The sequence below is a fragment of the Lissotriton vulgaris genome, chromosome 3_1 (assembly GCF_964263255.1).
Source record: "Lissotriton vulgaris chromosome 3_1, aLisVul1.2, whole genome shotgun sequence".
Taxonomy (NCBI): Eukaryota; Metazoa; Chordata; class Amphibia; order Caudata; family Salamandridae; genus Lissotriton; species Lissotriton vulgaris.
Window position 1 is genome coordinate 2,112,353,239 of NC_141689.1, and position 22,467 is coordinate 2,112,375,705.

At 46.7% G+C, this 22,467-nt stretch overlaps 1 protein-coding gene and 1 pseudogene across 1 annotated transcript in view; both read left to right on the forward strand.

The window, feature by feature from the left end:
* CORIN (corin, serine peptidase) overlaps positions 1–22,467 on the forward strand; it is a 1,855,778-nt gene that overhangs the window by 690,875 nt on the left and 1,142,436 nt on the right. The gene's annotated exons all lie outside the window — the stretch shown is intronic.
* LOC147728893 (serine/threonine-protein kinase PDIK1L pseudogene) lies at positions 20,878–21,867 on the forward strand (annotated as a pseudogene).

Here is a 22,467-nt window from a genome sequence, read left to right on the forward strand (position 1 = left end):
GAACAGGGCAAACCAAACTACCAAGCCAATTCTTATACTGGGAAGGAAACAAGCTTCCGGGGACCGGTTTCTGGCATTTCAGCCGTCGTCGGCCCGGCTTGCTTGAATCCTGATGGTGCAATGAGCAAGGGACTCACGTCTGAGTATACCCTCCCACACATAGTGTGGACAAAATCAATTTTGGAAAAGGGGGTGGTGATGGACAGAGTTTCTGAACGATGCAGAATACTCTTACCCAGTCAAGAGATCAGGGCTTGATCCATCACCGTTTTTTAGCTCACTGCACCATCCCAGCTCAGAACCTGGCTACATGCAAATTAGTCTGTTCCTGTCCCACTGCATGATGGGAACAGGGCAAACCAAACTACCAAGCCAATTCTTATACTGGGAAGGAAACAAGCTTCCGGGGACCGGTTTCTGGCATTTCAGCCGTCGTCGGCCCGGCTTGCTTGAATCCTGATGGTGCAATGAGCAAGGGACTCATGTCTGAGTATACCCTCCCACACATAGTGTGGACAAAATCAATTTTGGAAAAGGGGGTGGTGATGGACAGAGTTTCTGAACGATGCAGAATACTCTTACCCAGTCAAGAGATCAGGGCTTGATCCATCATCGTTTTTTAGCTCACTGCACCATCCCAGCTCAGAACCTGGCTACATGCAAATTAGTCTGTTCCTGTCCCAGTGCATGATGGGAACAGGGCAAACCAAACTACCAAGCCAATTCTTATACTGGGAAGGAAACAAGCTTCCGGGGACCGGTTTCTGGCATTTCAGCCGTCGTCGGCCCGGCTTGCTTGAATCCTGATGGTGCAATGAGCAAGGGACTCACGTCTGAGTATACCCTCCCACACATAGTGTGGACAAAATCAATTTTGGAAAAGGGGGTGATGATGGACAGAGTTTCTGAATGATGCAGAATACTCTTACCCAGTCAAGAGATCAGGGCTTGATCCATCACCGTTTTTTAGCTCACTGCACCATCCCAGCTCAGAACCTGGCTACATCCAAATTAGTCTGTTCCTGTCCCAGTGCATGATGGGAACAGGGCAAACCAAACTACCAAGCCAATTCTTATACTGGGAAGGAAACAAGCTTCCGGGGACCGGTTTCTGGCATTTCAGCCGTCGTCGGCCCGGCTTGCTTGAATCCTGATGGTGCCATGAGCAAGGGACTAACGTCTGAGTATACCCTCCCACACATAGTGTGGACAAAATCAATTTTGGAAAAGGGGGTGGTGATGGACAGAGTTTCTGAATGATGCAGAATACTCTTACCCAGTCACTAGATCAGGGCTTGATCCATCACCGTTTTTTAGCTCACTGCACCATCCCAGCTCAGAACCTGGCTACATGCAAATTAGTCTGTTCCTGTCCCAGTGCATGATGGGAACAGGGCAAACCAAACTACCAAGCCAATTCTTATACTGGGAAGGAAACAAGCTTCCGGGGACCGGTTTCTGGCATTTTAGCCGTCGTCGGCCCGGCTTGCTTGAATCCTGATGGTGCAATGAGCAAGGGACTCACGTCTGAGTATACCCTCCCACACATAGTGTGGACAAAATCAATTTTGGAAAAGGGGGTGGTGATGGACAGAGTTTCTGAATGATGCAGAATACTCTCACCCAATCAAGAGATCAGGGCTTGATCCATCACCGTTTTTTAGCTCACTGCACCATCCCAGCTCAGAACCTGGCTACATGCAAATTAGTCTGTTCCTGTCCCAGTGCATGATGGGAACAGGGCAAACCAAACTACCAAGCCAATTCTTATACTCGGACGGAAACAAGCTTCCGGGGACCGGTTTCTGGCATTTCAGCCGTCGTCGGCCCGGCTTGCTTGAATCCTGATGGTGCAATGAGCAACGGACTCACGTCTGAGTATACCCTCCCACACATAGGGGGTCATTATGATTGCGGATTTTCCGCATCCTCGGGGCCGGCGGAAGCCACCGCCGGCCCCAAGGATGCGGAAAATCCGCAGCGGACTGACCAAAGACCCACCGCCAGATTAGGATGGCTGGTGGGTCCTGGTTTCCGTCCGCAGCTTTTCCGCCACGGTCGGATTACAACCGCGGCGGAAAAGCTCTAATATGGTGACGGTGTCTGGAAGACACCGTCCACCATATTAGGATGGCCAGTAAAGTATGCTTTTCCGCGGCGGGTTTTCCGCCGCGGAAAAGCATACGGAACTTCACTGCGGGGGCCCGTTGCGGGCCCCCTAGGTGAAGGGGGGGTGGGGGGTGCACATGGGGGGTACCTATGGTACCCCCCTGCAGTTGCATGCAGAAAGCGGCAGGCACCGCGCGGTGCCTGCCTCTTTCTGCATGCAAATGCAATGCGTGCATTTTTAACATTGCCGTGGGTGCAGCTTGAAGCTGCACCCGCGGCAATGTTAAAAATAGAGGATGTGACCGCAACCCTTGTGGTCACATCCTAATTGCACAGGAGGGAACTCCGCATGCCATGCGGAGGTTCCCTCCTGCTCTGGGGTCGCGGACGGACGCAAGTCCGTCCGCGATCCTAATCGACCCCTTAGTGTGGACAAAATCAATTTTGGAAAAGGGGGTGGTGATGGACAGAGTTTCTGAATGATGCAGAATACTCTTACCCAGTCAAGAGGTCAGGGCTTGATCCATCACCGCTTTTTAGCTCACTGCACCATCCCAGCTCAGAACCTGGCTACATGCAAATTAGTCTGTTCCTGTCCCAGTGCATGATGGGAACAGGGCAAACCAAACTACCCAGCCAATTCTTATACTGGGAAGGAAACAAGCTTCCGGGGACCGGTTTCTGGCATTTCAGCCGTCGTCGGCCCGGCTTGCTTGAATCCTGATGGTGCAATGAGCAAGGGACTCACGTCTGAGTATACCCTCCCACACATAGTGTGGACAAAATCAATTTTGGAAAAGGGTGTGGTGATGGACAGAGTTACACTAAGTTACACTTACCATACAAACACACCACTAGCTTGTATAACAATTTCTGAAAAAGGCTTAAGGGTAAATAGAACAGATACATTTCCCATGTACCACTCATGTTGATGCTATGTGGCATTCCTGCCATTTCATTTAAAGCCAACTTGGGGTGGTTTATTCTGCGGTTATTGCTTTTAATTAAATCCTCTGGCCCTTGTTCCAAGGGCCGTGCAAATTCAGACAGCACGTGGATGTTTGCACCTAATTCAGGTTTACAAGTTTTGCAGGAATTACATCATCCTGCGTTGCAGACCTGCATTCTTTCCTTGAACCTCCCCCTCTCCCCCCCCGTCAAGAACACTGTTAAAATGAATGCTTAGTTCAATATATATAGACTGGATCGCAAAAAGAATCACCAGTGCCTGTATCATAATTTGTGTTTTCATGTGCACTGTGCTAGCATCATGTTGCATCCAGGTCTTCTATGGCAACAGTTATGCATAGCACACACTGGAGCCATGTGAAGTGATAAAAGATCTACTTTTTAACTCTTTGAGCTCTCCTCTGAAAGGCTGGTGGGTCTAGGGAAGAGTCAGTTGAATACTACGCTGGCCCATGAGTTTATTATATACTACATAAATACATGAAGTCTATGGGTATAACTGTTCACATTTCTGTGTCCCATCTGAAAGGTGGCTATGAATGACTCCAAGACAGTCCTATATATTGTCGGTGTGTCTAAATGGCTGTTAATTCAAGGTGACAGTTTCTAAAAGGGCTGGCTGGTGTCAATAAAAGGCCACTAAGGTAGGGTCTGGGCAGTCAGCTCTCATGCCAGCTCCTCTGCAAAGTTAGTGAACCTGGCCTAGAGTAGGTTACCTACCAGCACTTCCTCTAAATAGCTGTTACAGATAGGGTGTAGTTGGATTAATGTAGCAAGCGTGGCCCTTTAGGGTCATGTGGCTAGGGTGAATCATCCTATTAAATACCCAGATCTTCATGATGATTGTGGCAGTCACTTACTGTATCTCGAACAAACATCTCATGCTGGGTTGGTGAATGTTGGGTTGGTGAATTCGAAAAGCCACAAGAAGCTCGGGCGTGAATCACATATCCTGTACGATGCTTGTGCCCATGGATGACCAGTAAGTAAGGGGAATGGTTTGTGATCTGTCAGTGCTTTTGAAAGGCAGATAATGCTGGGTCGGAAATCAGTCAAATGTAAAACTTTATAAATATACAACACTAATTAGGCTGTAAAGCTTGCTCTTCTGTATTTCTTCATTGAAGTACAAGGCCTTTTTATGTTGTGACTTTGTTGCTGCTACCACAACTGCTGTGCATTGTCATAAGAGCCAAAGGCAAAGCTGAAGTTTGGATCTATGGGAGTTTGATGAATGCCATCATGGTGAATGACATTATGGTGAATGACATTATGGTGAATGAAATCATGGTGAATGACATCATGGTGAATGACATCATGGTGAATGCCATTATGACCAATGTTTTATGAATCCCTGAATGATGGGTATTCATTTATATAGAGCTCCTCTATTTGTTTTTTTTTATTGTGGGAGACCCTCATATTGTGCCCCCTTCCCTCCTGATCCCTTCCCCTTTGCGGCTTTGCCACTTTTAGGATAGCAGTTTTCCTCAGCCTCTGCCATGCTTTCCTTCATCTTGTACAGTACCCATCCTCGTGCTAATGTTAGTGTCTGAAACAGACAAGTGGAATGTATTTTACGTAGTGCATCCCTACGAGTAGAAATGCTGACATTATTTTTTACAGATGTTTCACATATTGCCTTTAATCTTAATAGTGCTTCAGCAGTTAAGAGCTGGAGAGCACCAGAGAAATGCTGACTGGTTTCATCTGTTTTGCCACCCATCCTGCAACAATTCACGGAGTAATGTTTTAGCTCAGCACCCTTTATGTTCTATGCAAAATACACCAAAGTTGCCATTCCCAGGAAAAGTGCGTCCCTCGTGAATACATTATTTTGCCACATTTATCTCTCTTCATCTTTGCTCATTGACTGACCTTTAATATCCCTGACACAGGCCTTGACACCAGTAGCTGCTGCTTTTCTTAACGGGTGGAGGGAAGATGTGGGTGGAGGGTTTAAGTAACAACAACAAAAGTACTTTCATAAGGTGTATTTGTAAAGCACGACTCGTTCACCCGAAGGCATCCTGGCGGTGAATAATAGATGTTTATTGTTACCCAACTCAATTGTACTCATTTTAACCGCCTCAGATGGATACAAGGCTGAGTGAACCAGCAGGGATTTGAACCTGGGACCATGAGGTTGAACACAGGGCCCTGCAGTGGACGCATCAGTCCACTGAGCCATCAGACCTGCTGCCAGCCATCATCTCGGGGTTCTTCTGCTCCAGTCGGACACCGATTCCCCACGGATTGGTGCACACTGCCATGCTTCTAGATGCCACTGGCTCGTAGACGCCAATCACTGATCAGCTCTCATACTGGTAATACAGTAAGAGAGAGCAGCGCTATGACTGGCCTGGGTCCTAGGAGCCTGTGCCTCGACTCCACCCAGCTGTACAACACAGCGCGGGTGGAGAGAGCTCAAAGTGCCCGTGATGGTTTGGCCCTCCTTAGACAACCGGCCGAACTGTCATGCGCACTTAAAGTGTGTGCTACTGCTCCCCCTGCTCTCGTCATGACCCAGACTTGGCTTACTGACTCAAGCACGGCAAGAAAAAAAATGAAAATAAAATTGGCTCTATGCTGGGGGGCGATGCTCCTCTGCCATAGCGGAGGAGCCCCCGCTGCATGACACCTCTGCTATCGACCCACGAAGAACAGCAGGAACGAAGTAAAGCTTACTCTTAAGGCCTCATATGGGACCGGGACCCAACGCTGTTACTTCATAGGCAGTCAGTGAGTGTGATGTCACTTCTGCTACTCCTTGTGTTTTAGTGAATCAAATTGATTGAATCAGGCGTGGATGAACAGGAACCTTCTTACATGAGCACGTGATCCCTTTGCTGGTCATCGATATTCTGAAACTTTTCTCAAGTTGGTTGCAGAGAGTTTCGATACATCCTTTTGTTACTAACAGGGAATATGCCCGTTAACAGTGGTCACTCCAACTAGTCTTCCATGATGAAGAAATGTACAACTGAATGTAAATGAGTGTTTCTAGGAAGCTTGCAGAAGGTTTCACAAAATTCAAGATGAAAGTAAGTCATCAAGTGGTGTACACAAATATATGTAAATTTTCAACGTATGCATTTCAATAAAATTAAAGTACATGCTTTGAAAACTCGTCGCTAATCAAATATTCATGTTGAAAGGTTGCCACCAGAGTATTCGTGAGCACTCCACTCCTCTCTTGGAGGTATCGCAGGCAGTCTCATTGCAAACATTGATGTCTCTCTCAGTGAACTAATATGTTGCTGCTTGTCGCAGAACTGTGTTTCTGCTTGGAAGGTTCCTGGCCCTCCAGTGTTGTTTAGCTTTAGTACCATCCATTCCTCATGCATGCTCATACAGCATCTAGAACCGGTCATGATCACACATGAATCTATTTATTTATCTATTTATTTATTTAAGTAGCTTATACAGCGCACGGCTACCCCCGAAGGGGTGTCCCGGCGCTAAAGACAGAGAGCTCAGGAGTAAAGAAGGATCAACGAAAGTACGGCCCTAAGTACAAGACCTGGAGGTTCCTGTGCATGCTCCTACCTGCACCTGGAACCAGGAGTTTTATGTGCATGCTCATACCTGCATCCAGTTTTCTGGGCATGCTCAGACACGCATCTAGACGAGCCATGATCACACATGAATCTAGAACTGGGAAGTTCCTGGGCATGCCTACACCTGCATTTACAACCTGGAGTTTCCCACGCATGCTCATCCCTGCATCTCGAACCAGGAGTTTTATGTGCATGCTCATACCTACGTCCAGTTTTCAGTGCATGCTCATGCATGCATCTAGAAACGATTTCCAGCTATGCTCACAGATGAATCTAGATCTGGAAAGTTCCTGTGCATGCTCATACCTGCATCCAGAACCAGGAGTTTAATGCACATGCTTATACCTGCATCCAGTTTCCCGCACATGCACATACCTGCATCCAGTTTCTCACGCATACTCATACACGCATTTAGAAGCGATTTCCAGCCCTGATCACACATGAATCTAGATCCGGGAGGTTCCTGTGCATGCTCATACCTGGATCTAGAAACAGGAGTTTTATGCGCATGCTCATACCTGCGTGCAGTTTCCCACGCATGCTCATACACGCATCTAGAAGCGCTTTCCAGCCCTGATCACACATGAATCTAGATCTGGGAGGTTCCTGTGCATGCTCATACCTGGATCTAGAAACAGGAGTTTTATGCGCATGCTCATACCTGCGTGCAGTTTCCCACGCATGCTCATACACGCATCTAGAAGCGCTTTCCAGCCCTGATCACATATGAATCTAGATCTGGAATGTTCCTGTGCATGCTCATACCTGCATCCAGAACCAGGAGTTTAATGCACATGCTTATACCTGCATCCAGTTTCCCGCACATGCACATACCTGCATCCAGTTTCTCGCGCATACTCATACACGCATTTAGAAGCGATTTCCAGCCCTGATCACACATGAATCTAGATCCGGGAGGTTCCTGTGCATGCTCATACCTGGATCTAGAAACAGGAGTTTTATGCACATGTTCATACCTGCGTGCAGTTTCTCGCGCATGCTCATACACGCATTTAGAAGCGATTTCCAGCCCTGATCACACATGAATCTAGATCCGGGAGGTTCCTGTGCATGCTCATACCTGGATCTAGAAACAGGAGTTTTATGCGCATGCTCATACCTGCGTGCAGTTTCCCACGCATGCTCATACACGCATCTAGAAGCGCTTTCCAGCCATGCTCACACATGAATCCCAGTTGCAGCACATTCAAAGGACACTCATCAGCCTATGTCCTTTTGCCTGTATCCTTGTGAGCACGATTCAAGGATACTTCTGCATTTCTCAGAAGCATCACCTGATCTGAAGGAAATGGAGACAGCGAAGGTTATTAATCTCAATAACCATCAGTAAACATAATACACTTTGACTCCTATTAAAAAAACGCATTTCATGCTCTGCCTTTGTGGCCTTTTGAGTGCCGATGTCTCACTTGATCTCTCAATGATAAATGGTCAAACCTTTCAGTTGTTCTATTGCATTTCTGCTATTAGGATTCTAGCCACTGGCTCTTCTAGCTAGATCTTGGTTTTCATGGGTGATTTGCTGCAAGGACTTCAGAACATATTAGATTATTGCAACAATAAAGGCGGAGGCTGTATTTCTGTTTGCTTCCATTTAGAAACGGGAGAATATTACTCGTGCCTCTAATGAACATAAGAGGTTTTTCAAGGTTACCGGTGTGTTTACAAAACACAGGTTGTTCACAGGTTCTTAGAGTTCATTACCATAGTTTGCAAATCAGTAGAGAAGTGCCAAAAAATCATTTATATCAACAGGTTTTGTTTCCTGTCAGCCTGATAGACCCTTTAAACAGCCATATAAAAATAAAGAATATTGACAACGCAAACTCCAGAAGGTGCAGATACAACGCAAACTCCATGTGCATGCTATACATGTGTTATCTATACTACTATAATAAAGGAAGAACTTTCAGCCTTTGAGGCGGGTAATCTCGGGAACCAAAGCGCCAATCCACACACCCGATACACCGTTGGAATCGTCAGGGTGTGTAGATGGTTATAGGCTATATAAATAAAATAAAAAAACGTTATTTAAAAGATTTACAGTAAAAAAAAGTAGTCCCTCCGAAATAGCGCCGGCCGCGACGTGCGTGCTCACGTCAGGAGCGCAGGGAGGAGCGGCGTCCAGGAGCGCGACAAGGAGCGGCAGACATGGAGCGGGGGAGGAGCGGTGACGTGAGGAGCAGCGGACAGGCCTGTGGCGGTGCGAGCAGCGGACAGGCGGGAGGAGCAGCGGCTCAGGTAAGGGACCCATGTCGGGGCAGGCGGGGTCGGGGCAGGAGGGGGTCGGGACAGGCGGGGACGGGCCGGGTGGGGGCCCGGGCTGCTGCACAATGTCAGGGCGGGTGGGGTCGGGAAAGTCTGTTGCCCCGGGACAAGGTCGGGACGGGCTGCTAGTGTATGCATACAGTTTTTTCCGATCACTTTCCTCTGACCTGAGGATAGTCAGAATTGATCATATGAAAGGATCATTAGAGTATCATCAGTGAAGCTGAATCCTGTCTAATTTCCTCCGTGGTATCTCTTTACCGCATTAAGATGAGTTGTAGGTCAATTTCATAAGACCTTTTTATCTGATGTATGCTGAACCTCGTACAGGTTTGTTCAGGGTTTTCAACAGTCTGGGCTATGAACTAGCAAGGAGCAGCCTCTGCGGGCGGTGAGGTGGGCAGTCGTTGAGCAGCGGTGTTTTGTAGGGGTGGGCAGAATTTGCATAGTCACGCTGCGCAAAGCTCCGCAAAACGGTAAAAAATCTCTGCGGGCACATAAAAGTTCTGCGAACACACAGAATTGCTTGTTCTGCCCCTTCGCGATGTTTTTTTCCTGTTCGCGAACGCTGTTTATATGTTTAGGGGATTATAACTTGCGAACACGCATTTTGAGAGCGCAAAGAAGCACAAAATTCCACAAAGCCATGTATCACGGAATTATTGGCATTTCCACGTTCTCCGCGGAACACAAACTTACCCAAATTCCGCGGTGGGAACAGAATTTACCGCCTAGGCCTAGTGCTTTGTTGATTAGTAGTGGGGGGCTAGTGGTTGCAATTACTTAGGAAAGTTCACCCAGTAGATTTGGTGAATAATGCAGAATGTGAAATTGATCCTAGTAGCCATTAGGAGCCAATGAAGCACTTTCCCAGCTTGGCTGATGCAGCCGTATTTGTGCAGGTTGGGGCACATTCTAGTCAATGCTGTTTACTGCCCAGTACAACAGTTAAGAATTGCAATAATGCAATCTTTTCGACAATGCGATTTTCATTTAATCTGCATCGGTTCCCATGCAGGCATTCGATCTCAAGCACTAGTATTACATTGCTGCTTGACAGGTGTAGGGAGTCAAAGTTACATTGATTGACCCGGTTTCTGGTAGAGCAAAAAAGAGCCGCAAATACAACTACTGACATTACTTAAAAATGATACAGGGCAATTTGTGACAGCAACAGTTGCATCCATCCAATTGTGATCCACTTCAGACAGCACAAATGTTCTTGTAGTATGTATATAGATAAATTGCCTCAAATCCTGCTGGTGATGCTCGTGATGACAGAGAATACAGTAATTATCTTAGCGATTCATTAAGTGCAAAGCCATATTTGAACTTCGCAGTGCTCTACGTAGGTTTTACCAGTCAGAGGTGCAGTAGGGCAGTAGAATAAGGGCAGCCTTACAGAAATGACCATGTCTAAGTCAGCCCAAATCAGCAGGTTGTGAAAGAGATTTAGGAAGGTTTGAAACACAGGAGTCCAAGTGTCGAAAAAGTGATATTTCTGTAAGAAACTGTGTTATTAGTGGTACAAGATTTGAGCCCTGCGCATGTAATAGGCAGTGGCGGAGCAAGGTCTGGTGATACCCGGTGCGGAAAATTTCTTGTCACCCCTGGCTTCACAAAATGGCAAAAATGTGTTTAAAACACGTATTTTTGCCATTTTGTCACCCCCCTCAGTGATGACACCCAGGGCGGACCGCACACACCGCACCCCCGTTCCTACACCACTGGTAATAGGTCCGCAATTGTCTCTTTACTGTGAACCAAGTACCCCATTTTAGCACTTGACTCTCTCAGGGTAGCGAAGCAGAGTAGTCCAAGACCTACTCAGGGAAAGTGATGTGGGCTAGTAATCTCCATGTACTGGCACGCAACGTCAACACTCAATAAATCATTGCCTAGTCAGTGCTTTTTCTTTGAAAAAGGAAAGATACATTTATCACACACACACTAATAAATATTACACATTAATTTACAAATAGACCTTTGTTGAAATTCTGCACTTGCATTTGACCCCTACTGGGTCATGAATCCCCAAATCACATCTACCTACCTATACCAAATGTCCTATCACAATATAAGGGGATGTAATTTTAAATGAAGGAGGTCTATTGACATTGTCAAGGGGTCATCACATCAGTATATGAAGCAATTCTATTGGCTTTATTAACTGGTCACCACATTAAAATATAAGGCAAGTCTATTGACTGTGTCAAGGAGCCACCACATGAATAAAACAGCAACCAAATGTTAGGCTTCATCCTTAAAATCAATAGGATCAATATTCGTATTGAAATATTTTCCCTATTAATCATAAGCACTGTCCATTTCATCAATACAATTATAGGTAAACCATTTCCAAACAAAAGGTATGTGTGAGAGCCTTTCTTTTGCACAGTTAGACCCCATAATCCAGCCAAAGAACCAACCGCAAGGGATCTCTGCTCTCCCAAGCTGAAGAGCAAAAGCTCTATTGTTAGAAGTGCTTGCAAATTAGGTAAGCCTCTGCTGGGGGCATTCTGTTAAGGCTTATGTGTAGTTTCATAAACTACATCTGGGGGGCTGCCGCACTACCAGAACCCTTACACTTAATTTGTTCATTAGTAGTTTTCCTGTCCCTTCGTAGGTCATTATTGGGTGCTATTTAGCTCAAACAGTAATATTAGATGAGGATTTTTCTTGTAGTGTTTAGGGCCCAAGGGTGGGTTGGTGCCACAATTTTCTCTTCTTTTTGGAACTGGGTGCCCTGGTCCTACCCGCGGCACCAACAAGCACTGGGCAATCAGGGACTGCAGAGGGAGTTCCAGGCCTCCCCACCATCATTCCAGCCCCCCCACTTCTGCGCACACCCCTGGTGCAGTGTGCAGGAGCTGACCTCTATTCTGCTTCTCCTGTACCATGGTGGGAGCAACTTTAACTCTGTTCCTGCACACGGTGGGAGCGATGCACTTTTCTAGCTTCAGTGACCTGGGGATGGAGTGCCAGGAACTCATTTATCTTGCATCACCCCTCCGCTCTATCACTGTTTTCCTGGTAAGATGGGATTGCATGGCCTCCGTTAATAACATTTGGCCATACGGGTTAGGGTCTCTTGGACGAAAGAGAGTCAAGTCAAGTCAAAACCACTTTATTCGATTAATTAAAATCATAAAAGTATACTAGACATTTATACAACTATTTAAAACATGTTTAAAAGTCAATTAATACAATTTCAATCATAATGGCAATTAAAACCCGTTATTAAAAGATAATTACACAAATTCATTTCTATTTGAGCCCAACAATCCATTATTAAATACATGATACAGAATAGTTAGCTTTCAGCGTTAAGAGTCCAATCTTGATCTCCTGATTCTTACAGATGCAGCCAGAAAACTGGTGATACAGTACATAATTACGGGGGTATCCATCATTTGCAGAAATAGCAATGCGGGCTTATACTGCGAAAATCTCATCTCTTTCAGCATTGGTTTTACAAACCGATTCCGGGGTTCGGAATACCAGGGGCAAAAAAACAAAAAGTGCGCAGTGTCCTGAGCGGACTGGTCATCACATTTACATGGAGTAGAATCCTCAAGCCTACACCAACCTTTCACATCCCAAAGAACCATATGGATTTGATTGAAACGGAATTTTGTCAGTAACCATCTATAGAAAAAATTTGTCACCACTGACAAATAAGGAGCCAACTCATGAGATGTGGTTACCATTACATGTGCCCTCACTGAGGGTTTACCTAACTCTTCCGCTTCACGCTCGGCAACACAGAGCCTAGTGAAGTTAATCTTCACCCACACTAGATCTGCTTTACACAGGGATTATGGTCTAGCAAAAATCTCAGGGCGTCCTAGCTTCACAGCCAAGGTCTCTACATAGGACAACCACTGAATATCCCTCATGTGATCTAGTTTGAGACAATCTTTTATGATCTTATGATTAAGACTAAGGTTCGGATTTAGCCAGAGCTTAATCCATAACAGGATCGGTGCTAGTTTTAACATGTCTGTGATGTATCCCAGACCTAGCTCAAGGTGTAGGGAATATGTCGCTATTGACTGAGGTAGGCCCAGCAGTGACCGCAAGAATTTGTTTTCCTCCGTTTGAATGCGGTCAGATTTTACAAACCCCCAAATTGCAGCCCCATATCTTGCAATGGAGACTGTCTTGGCTTTGTAAATAGCCAGGATCGCCTCTGTGGGTTTCCTCCCTAGTCTTTTAGCGAACCCCAAAACTGCGGAGGCAGAACTTCTCACCGCATTCGCTTTGGATGTCACCTGTGGTATCCAGGTACCCCTATGATCAAATACTACACCCAAGTAGGTGAAAACCTTTACGCTAGAGATAACCTCACTGCCACAAAAAAAGGTTTTATCTTTACTTTTAGAGCAACCCACTGACATTGTATGGGATTTGGCACTGTTAATCACCAAATCTAGACTGGACATAAAAGATCCAAAGGAATCAAGCAGTTTTTGCAGGGCAATCGGGGTCCTGGCTATCAGCACCACGTCATCGGCATAGAGGAGCACCGGAATTGGCGCACCCCCCATGCACGGAATATCCTGAGTGACAGCTGTTAGGTTAGCCTCCAATGAATTCACGTATAACGTGAATAACATGGGGGCCAAAATACAGCCTTGGCGCACCCCTCTGCAGGGCCTAAAACTCGCTGTACATTTCCCCTCTGTTGTCATCCTAATGGAGGCATTCAGATCTTTAGGCAACTCCGCCAGGAAATGCACCAATGAGCAGTCAAGGCCCATTTTCAAAAGCATAGTCCACAGCCTTGATCTATGAACTAGATCAAAGGCTGTGGATAGGTCCATGAAGCCAGGGAATATGGATCCCCTTTTTGCCCCCGTGTACTTGGATATTATGAGGTGAAGATTGAGGCATTGGTCCTCCGTGCTCCTCCCTGCTCTAAAGCCGTATTGTACATCTGTCAAAATATTATTCCCATTGCCCCAAGATGCTATTCTAGCCAGGACAACTTTCCCTAAGATTTTAATAGAGGAGTCCAACAATGATATAGGCCTATAGCATCTTGGGTCTCCCCTCTGGCCTTTTTTAAACACGGGGATTATAGTTGCTCTGGACCAAGATTTAGGAAATCCCACAATGGCTGAGGCATTAAAAACTTTAGTTAAAATATCAGCCCAGTACAAAGAGTTTGCCTTAAACATATCAGAGGGAACCCCATCAGGGCCCGGGGCCTTTCGACCCGCGGTACCCTCGATTGGTTTAATGACTTCAACTGTATCAAATCTAACTGGCGCCAAGTGGAGTTTGGACGCAGGGACCTCAAAAGATTCCTGCTCCATGTTACTACCGTAGATTTTTTCAAAATGGCTAAACCAGTCTTCCTCAGGGATGTTAAGTTCCAACACTGCATTTTGGTCACGAGAGAACAATGGGGTATTAATAATTGACCAAAACTTGGCACTATTTTTTAGGGTAGCTTTGTCCATGAGCTCAGCCCAAGCTTCACACTTTAATTCATTTTTACGTGCTTTGATTGCCCTGGAATAATCCTTTCTGAGCTGCACCACTAAGACTTTATCCCTCGGACGAGCATTAAGTGCTTTTTTAAGGAGGTTATGGGCTTTACTGCAGTTAATATCAAACCAGCCCATTACCGGTATATTTTTATGTCCCTGGCCTTTAGCTGTTAAATTCATGGCCACTGTCCGACAGATACCTTCAAAGGAAGTTAGAACCTCCTCGCCCTTAGAGAGAGGATTGACACAAGTATTTAAATCTTCTGCAGCCATTGACGTTATGTTAAGGAAAAAATCACCTGGTACTACCTGTCCCCATTTGATCCTCCTCCCCTGATCTTTAGCTTTAACTGATAATACAGCCTGTGGAGTAACAGAAGAATTTAGGAGCGAAAAACCATTAGCTAACTGCATCCCCACGGGGTTGTGATCACTCGATGGCATGGATAAAGCATTATATAAAATCACATATTTAAGAAGACCTAACGATAGGAAAATGTAATCTATTATCGATTCACAGTCCCTTCCAGTATATGTGGCTACACGTGAACTTTTATCATAAAACTCTGCCTCATACAGATCATTACTAGCTAGTAGGTTTTCAAGAACCTCCCCCTTCTGGCTATGTTCAAAGTGCGGGGGGGAAATACTGTCAGGGCCATCTGAATCGATTAGGTCACAATTTGAACACAAATGTACATTAAAATCACCCAACAAAATAAAATGACAATAAGTGGTTTGCTTTTCCTTATAGGCAGTTAAAAAATCTGTTAGCCACTCTACATGCTCATTAGCAGGGTAGCCATGTGGTGAGTTATAACAGTTTACGAAGAGTATTTTGCTGCCATCAACCTAGGTTACCTCTATAACAAGGAAATTATGTGTGGCGCAATCAACCTTTATAATTTTACCCTTTACATTCACCGAGACCAACATCAAAAGACCCCCTCTATTCCGTCCCGCTGGAGAGGGCAAAGCAGGTACAAAAAATGAAGTAAAGCCATCCAGCCAAAAATCGCATTCCATATCCCAAGTCTCCTGCATGGCGACAATGTCATATAGCTTTACAAAGTTTAACCAGTTGGGGTCACCTCTCTTGGACCATAGACCGGCAATATTCCAACTTAACAGCCTAACCTTATCCCCCTTGTCAGGGGTACCCATTACCGGTTTATATCCATCGTTAGCAGAAGAAGGTACAGGAGCCATAGGGGCAGGGTCCACTATAGCTTCATCAACCATACCCTCTCCGGCCCCATCAATCGCACATCTCAAGTCCTGAGAGTGCGTCAAACCTGTTATGTGTTGCGATGTGAGGACCAAATCTAAAGAAATTCTCCCTACCTAGTCCCTGACTTAGACAAGTGGACCGAGGCCCAAACGGTGTAAAGGGACTCAATCCTAGGCTAGGGGTGGGGGCTCCTGTAAGATGATTATAAAAATATCCCAAAGGACGCACACAGATGCTGTTGTCATCGTAAGTCATCGAGGCTGCCCTTAGCAGGACTGTGGCCACATGTTGAGTATATTTAAAATTTACTATCACGCAATCACCGCTACAGGTTTTGCGTGTGGGACCAATCCAATTTGCCCTCCTTGTTGTAATAATTTCTCCTGCATATTTTGCAGGAAAACCACAATTTGAGCTCAACCAGGATACAACTTTATTTTTGAGGGAATCATGTGACTCCTCAGGTAACTCAACCGAAAGCGAGTTTTGAGGCGGGACGTTTGCCAATACAATTACATAGGGGGCACAATCCGGGGGGTGATTAATAAGATTGCTTCTCCTACTTGGGGCGGCAATCGGATTGGTAACAGGCCCTGGCTTTGGGTGTACTACTGACCTAACTGGTGGAAGTGGGGGGCATGCATTTTTTTATCCACCTTGGCTACCTTCTTCCCACCACTCTCAGGGGGATCTATTCTAGTTGAGGGGGGTGGGGGGTTAACCTTATCTATGTGGGCTAACTGTTTCGCTAACAGTCCTCCTAGTCTTTTTACCTCTGCAGTAACATTATCCAGTTTGCACACTAGAGGTTGGAGAGATTCCGCTAGTTTTGATTCGAATTTGCCTTCTAAGGTACGAATTAACAAGCCAAACTGATCTGGGCTCAGGATTATTTTTGCCTCGTTCTTACCCTCCAGGATCGTAGTTGACTCCGGGGAGGTGTGGTTAACTGGCAGATGGGTATCTACCCTTCTTTTATAAGTGTGCCTTCCCCTCCTTTTGCTTTGCTGCTTCCTGCAAGTTCTAACGGGTCTAGTGTGTGTGTGGGCAGGTAGCACCTCCTCCTCCGAATCTGAGAGAGACTTGTCAAGGACTTCTATATCTGAGGCCCGGTGAATCAGTGCTTCTACTGCGTTGACTACCACGGGTCCGGTATCGGTGACAATGTCAGTCTCTAAAGGAACCTCCGGGGGGGAAGGACCCTCCATGGATTGATCCTGATCTGAACGATTACCTCTACCCAGGGAAGCCCTTCTATCATTATTGATCTTATTTACCATTTTTACTAAAAAGTTGTCAATGGGGCCCGCCCCCACAATAGCCTTGTCCTTCTTTGACCCCGGCATGAGTACAAGTATGCTTTAATGAGAGCTAACCTATTCGCAAACTAAGCCAATGGACTCAACACCCAATGTTAATAGCACAGCAGTTACAATTAGTCCATCAGCACTTCCAGTCACTGGGGAGATGAGGGTCACCGGATAATTTGCACAGGGTCTCTGGCCCTGCCCTGCCTCTTCCTGCCCCTGACGGCCACAGACAGCCCCGCCCTTGACCCGGGCTTCACCCGGGCACTCCCGCGCGCGACTCGCGGGGCGAGAGGAGTGCGAGGCTCTTAAAGCGCCTCCGGGCGCGCTGCTGGCGTGTCAGGTGCGCCGGCCCCCAGGTGGTGCTGGGAGGTGTAGTCCCCCGACTACAGCCGTTGCCTCACGGCGTTCGCGGCTCGCCTGTTCTCCTGCCGTTCCCCTCACGGTGTGTGGCTGTCCCGCTGGCCGTGTGGCCGTGTGTCACCAAGGTCCGTGCAATTTTTCTCAGCTCCCCGCCGGTCTCGCGGAGTGCGAGGCTCTTGAAGCGCCTCCGGGCGCGCTGCTGGCGTGTCAGGTGCGCCGACCCCCAGGTGGTGCTGGGGGGTGTAGTCCCCCGACTACAGCCGTTGCCCTCACGGCGTTCGCGGCTCGCCTGTTCTCCTGCCGTTCCCCTCACGGCGTGTGGCTGTCCCGCTGGCCGTGTGGCCGTGTGTCACCAAGGTCCGTGCAATTTTTCTCAGCTCCCCGCCGGTTTCGCGGAGTGCGAGGCTCTTGAAGCGCCTCCGGCCGCGCTGCTGGCGTGTCAGGTGCGCCAGCCCCCAGGTGGTGCTGGGAGGTGTAGTCCCCCGACTACAGCCGTTGCCCTCACGGCGTTCGCGGCTCGCCTGTTCTCCTGCCGTTCCCCTCATGGCGTGTGGCTGTCCCGCTGGCCGTGTGGCCGTGTGTCACCAAGGTCCGTGCAATTTTTTTCATCTCCCCGCCGGTCTCGCCGAGTGCGAACCTCTTGAAGCGCCTCCGGGCGCGCTGCTGGCGTGTCAGGTGCGCCGGCCCCCAGGTGGTGCTGGGAGGTGTAGCCCCCCGACTACAGCCGTTGCCCTCACGGCGTTCGCGGCTCGCCTGTTCTCCTGCCGTTCCCCTCACGGCGTGTGGCTGTCCCGCTGGCCATGTGGCCATGTGTCACCAAGGTCATTGCAATTTTTCTCAGCTCCCCTCCGAAATAGAGTCTTGGGTGGCGACCCCATGTATGCCACCGCACTGGAAAATTAAAATGTCTAAACATGTGCTGACCCTGTGTCCTGCCCCACCACAGGGTTAAATTCTTAAGGTGCAGCGGAGCAATGCAAGTTTTTTATTTTTATTTAAAGGGTGTCAACAGTGAATATTCTTGACTCCTTTGTGCTGTCTTTTGATGATCTATGGCATGTATTGCTCCTGGTGTTGAGCTCAAAAAACCTATAGCCGTTCTTTCTGTGGTATGGCTCCTAGGATCTGAAACGCTTTGCCCACTGAAACAAGAACGAACCCGTCCTCTGCCTCCTTCAAAAAAGAAGTGAAAGCGATCCTCATGGCTAAATTCACATGAACTCTGTCCTTTTGCTAGCTTTACTGTATATTATATCTATCTATGTCTTGGTGCTCAATAGCTGTCATTTTGTCTTTCATGATAGCTGATGTGTACATGTATAAGCTATGTATATCTGATTCACCTATATCTTTGTTTTCTACATCTTGTTTTCTACATTTGACTTGTAAAGCGCTCTGATACTCGCAAGGGTCTTGTTCGCGCTATATAAAACCCTCAAAATAAAATAAATAAATAGGCTTCCAGGCCGCTAAATGGGCGCACTTTGCAGGTAGTTCGTTTCACTGGCTCCCTGCACCAGCCTTCTCTTCTTCTTTGCTCTCTTTGGCCTCCTGATTGTCTTGCAGGGCAACTGGGGGTGGGCGAATCCAAACTGTCCCTCTACTGACCCTCAATGGGCATAAGTGAGCCAGTTCTACTGTCCTTTGAGAGACCCATCCAATCCTGGAAGGCAGCTGAAGAAATACTCCTTGTAAAGGCATGAGGGAGCTTCTCCTTCCAGCTGTACATAATTCTAGGGTCGTTCATGTTCAGGTCAGAGGTCCTGATTGCCATCTCTCCCTTGTACAGGGGTTTATGCAGGTAGGTCAAAAGTTCTAGATGCCAGGCACCTCTAGCCAATCTTGCAATGCCACATGATCTCTCCACCCCGTCCCAACTCTCCACCACAGCATTCAAGGACAATCCAATATGGAAGAACCCTTTTTCCCATGTGCAGAGCTCCTGCGCCCATCCAGAGGTGCGGCTCTAATAATGGCTAAACATTTCACTGTGGTCACTCCAAACTAGTTTTGGGGCAGCTCTACCAACCCACTGGGTTAGGAGCCATCTTGACTAGAAGGACCATAGGGGGCCCAAGTGTTAGCTACATCTGGCTTTTACAGGGAAGGTCCCGTTGAAGTTAATGCAGCTGCTGGGCATAGCCTCCAGGCCATCCTGTCAAGCAGGGAAACTCCTTCCCCACACCCATGGCCCTTGTCTACTGTCTGGGAACAATACATATCTCACTGCAGGCGAACTATCCAGCTGTCCGTGACATTTGAATTCTTACACGCTTTAGACAGAAAAACTGTATCTATTGCTTGATTGCTAGATAAAAATTGATTTACCATTGCATTGGATTTTGAATAACTGTACTTGAAGTTGTTTCTCTAGCTGCTATCAATCTGAATTTAGCACTTAATAAAAATAACAATGTAGCCCAGAGTTTCACTGTGGAAGCATCCAGGCTTGCTACTGTAAAACGAGCTTTTGGGGATATTTCACTGTAAAGACCTGTTCAGCATTAACATTTGCATGTCCTATTTTTAAATACCATGCACCCGGCCTTTTTAGGCAATACAGCCTACTTAAGGGTAACTTATTATTATTTCAAAGTAAGCCTTAGGCCTGTAAAAATTGTTATTTCCACAGGTTGAATTTATGTTTAAAACTGCCAGAGGCATGTTACTTTGTGCAGCTGTCAGGCTGCTCATGATGGTAGTCTCTCATGAACAGTCAGCACCCATGCTTACACATGTGTGCACACATTTAAAATGTAACCAGCCAAGTGCACCTCACCCTAGCTGCGCTGCAGCTGTCTCATCTTAAAAGTCGACACTGGTGGTAAACATGTTCAGTCTAATTACCATAAAATTACTGTGAATATGACTCAGGTAGTGAGACTTACCAACAGTAAAGGTCCAAAAAATGGGTGATGAAAAGTGAAAAACCCTGGTGGACAAAATGGGCGAACCCATTTGCAACACTCTTGAAAATAATTGCTTAGGTGGATGAACCAAAAATATATACTAATCGATTAAGAAACCATAGGACAATACTAGCTGTGCAGTGTAACCATCCACCTGAATCCATGAATCATTTTGTCATCATTTTTCTTAAGATTTGTGCATATTCCTAAGTCTTGCACCCATCCTGAATTCAAGTTCCAGCGTTCAAATGCTCAAATGATAAGCCTTTCCTGCTATGTCATAGGGCAGCAAGCCATGTGGCAATAGGGTCTTTGTCAACCCTTTCCCTTGTAATGGGAATGAGTAAATCTCTCATCAACTCTGGCACCTTCCAGAATCCCAAGTGTTCTGCTTGAGGGTCTAGAACAAAAAGTAGATACCTCCAGGCAAGCCTCTGGCACAAGGGTTCAAACATGTGCACAGTGGTCCAGTTTGGCTTTTGAGCTTTGTCGCTGGTCTCCATTGGTGCATGAGCTGCTGTACCCTTTCTTGGTTGGCTCAGAGCGGTGGCGAGCACTCGGGAGAGAGGGAGAAAGGAGCGAGAAAGCCCAAGGCACTGGCAGCAGTGAGGAGATCCCCGCCAAGGAACTTTAAACTTGAAGATGGTGAGTAGCCAGACGAAGTACGATCTAATTCGAGATGTTGACCGTGACATTTAAGGTGTAGTGTACAAAGCTATTGTCAGGAAGATTTCAGCACAGGTACCAGTAAAAATTATCTACTGTCATGCACATGAAAATATGCAACTGGTGTTGTGGGAGTTTTGGGCTCTCAGCAGCATTCAGAGTCAGCATCCTTATGTGATCCACCTAGAGCAGCGCATCTTGCAGGAGGACGGCATAGTACAGAGGATGTCACATAGCTCCAGCTCCTACTGGTGGAGTCTTCCTTGAAGGGTGAGATAGTGTTTGACCCCAGAAGCACACACTACCTGTAGTTTGTGATGTATGTCTGTGATGGGGGATATGAACAAGTATCTGCTAACCCGCAAGTCCAACCGTAAGGCTAACACCAGGTTCATGCTGCAGCTCAGTAATGCCCTTCCTTTCCTCCACTAGAATCAAATCCTCCACCAGGACCCGAATCCTGACAATATCCTAATCTCCAAGAGCAGGACCGGTGCTAGCGATTTAGAACCCAGCCTTAAGGTTTTGGCCGGAGCGAAGTGTGCTGCACTTTATGCCTGAACTCTGAAGAGCCTGTGAGTGTTAACAAGTGCTTCCTCTCTAATGCCTGTGGCACACACTTTTATAAGGCACCGATATATGGGAGAGCCATTACACTGCTAAAGCAGACATATTTGCTTTTGGGATTATTATGCTGGAGTGCATCGTCTACACAGAGACCAAGAAAGAATTGCTGCAGAGTTGGGTAAGCAGGGCACCACGATTGTGCCAGTTGGAGAGGCCCTTTTGGAGAACACTGAAATGGAGCTGCTCATACTCTTCAAGGTAAAGTCCATGAATGCCCTCCTTAAACAACTGATCAAGGAAATGTTGGCCGTCAATCCCCAAGACTGTCCAGATGCCTTCGATCTTCAATTTCCACAGGTGCGAATGGCTTTCAGGAGACTTCTGCTGGAACATGTTTAAAGAAGTGTCCCATCCTCCCATTGGGGTGCGACGAGCTGCAGCACACAGTTGTGTGAGGTGGACTAAACAAACACAGATAAAGTTAGGCTCTGTGAGGAGAGACTAAACTTTTATATCTTAGCTAAAGTTGCTTTTGGGTGTGCATCACTGACCGTCGGCCCCTAGAGATGTGTAGACAGACAAACGTTTGAGACTGGTGCAGCTTCATTCCATTTATGTCCATCCCTCCTGTGAGGTATGAAATATTTCAGTAAGCAGGTGGTTTGTTTGCTTGGCCTACGGGTCCCTTGCAGTGAGAAAAAGGCCGGAGATTGTGCATTTTCTTGGTAGTTGGTACATATGTGTGAGAGACTGCATGTATTCTCTATTCCACATAACTTTGAGCGTTTAGAGTAGTTCTGCTCCTAGGGAAGTAGCTCGTGTGGTACTTTGCACTGTGCCTTGCATGTTATTTAAAGGTGAGGTGACTTCACAACCTAGATTGAACTACATTTTGTACACATAAACTATGCCATTTCTTTCCAAAACGCAACTTTATTATAAGTTCTGCAGTAGCATTGCAGTGATAGTTATACGGCTCTGTTATTTGTAACCCTGGGC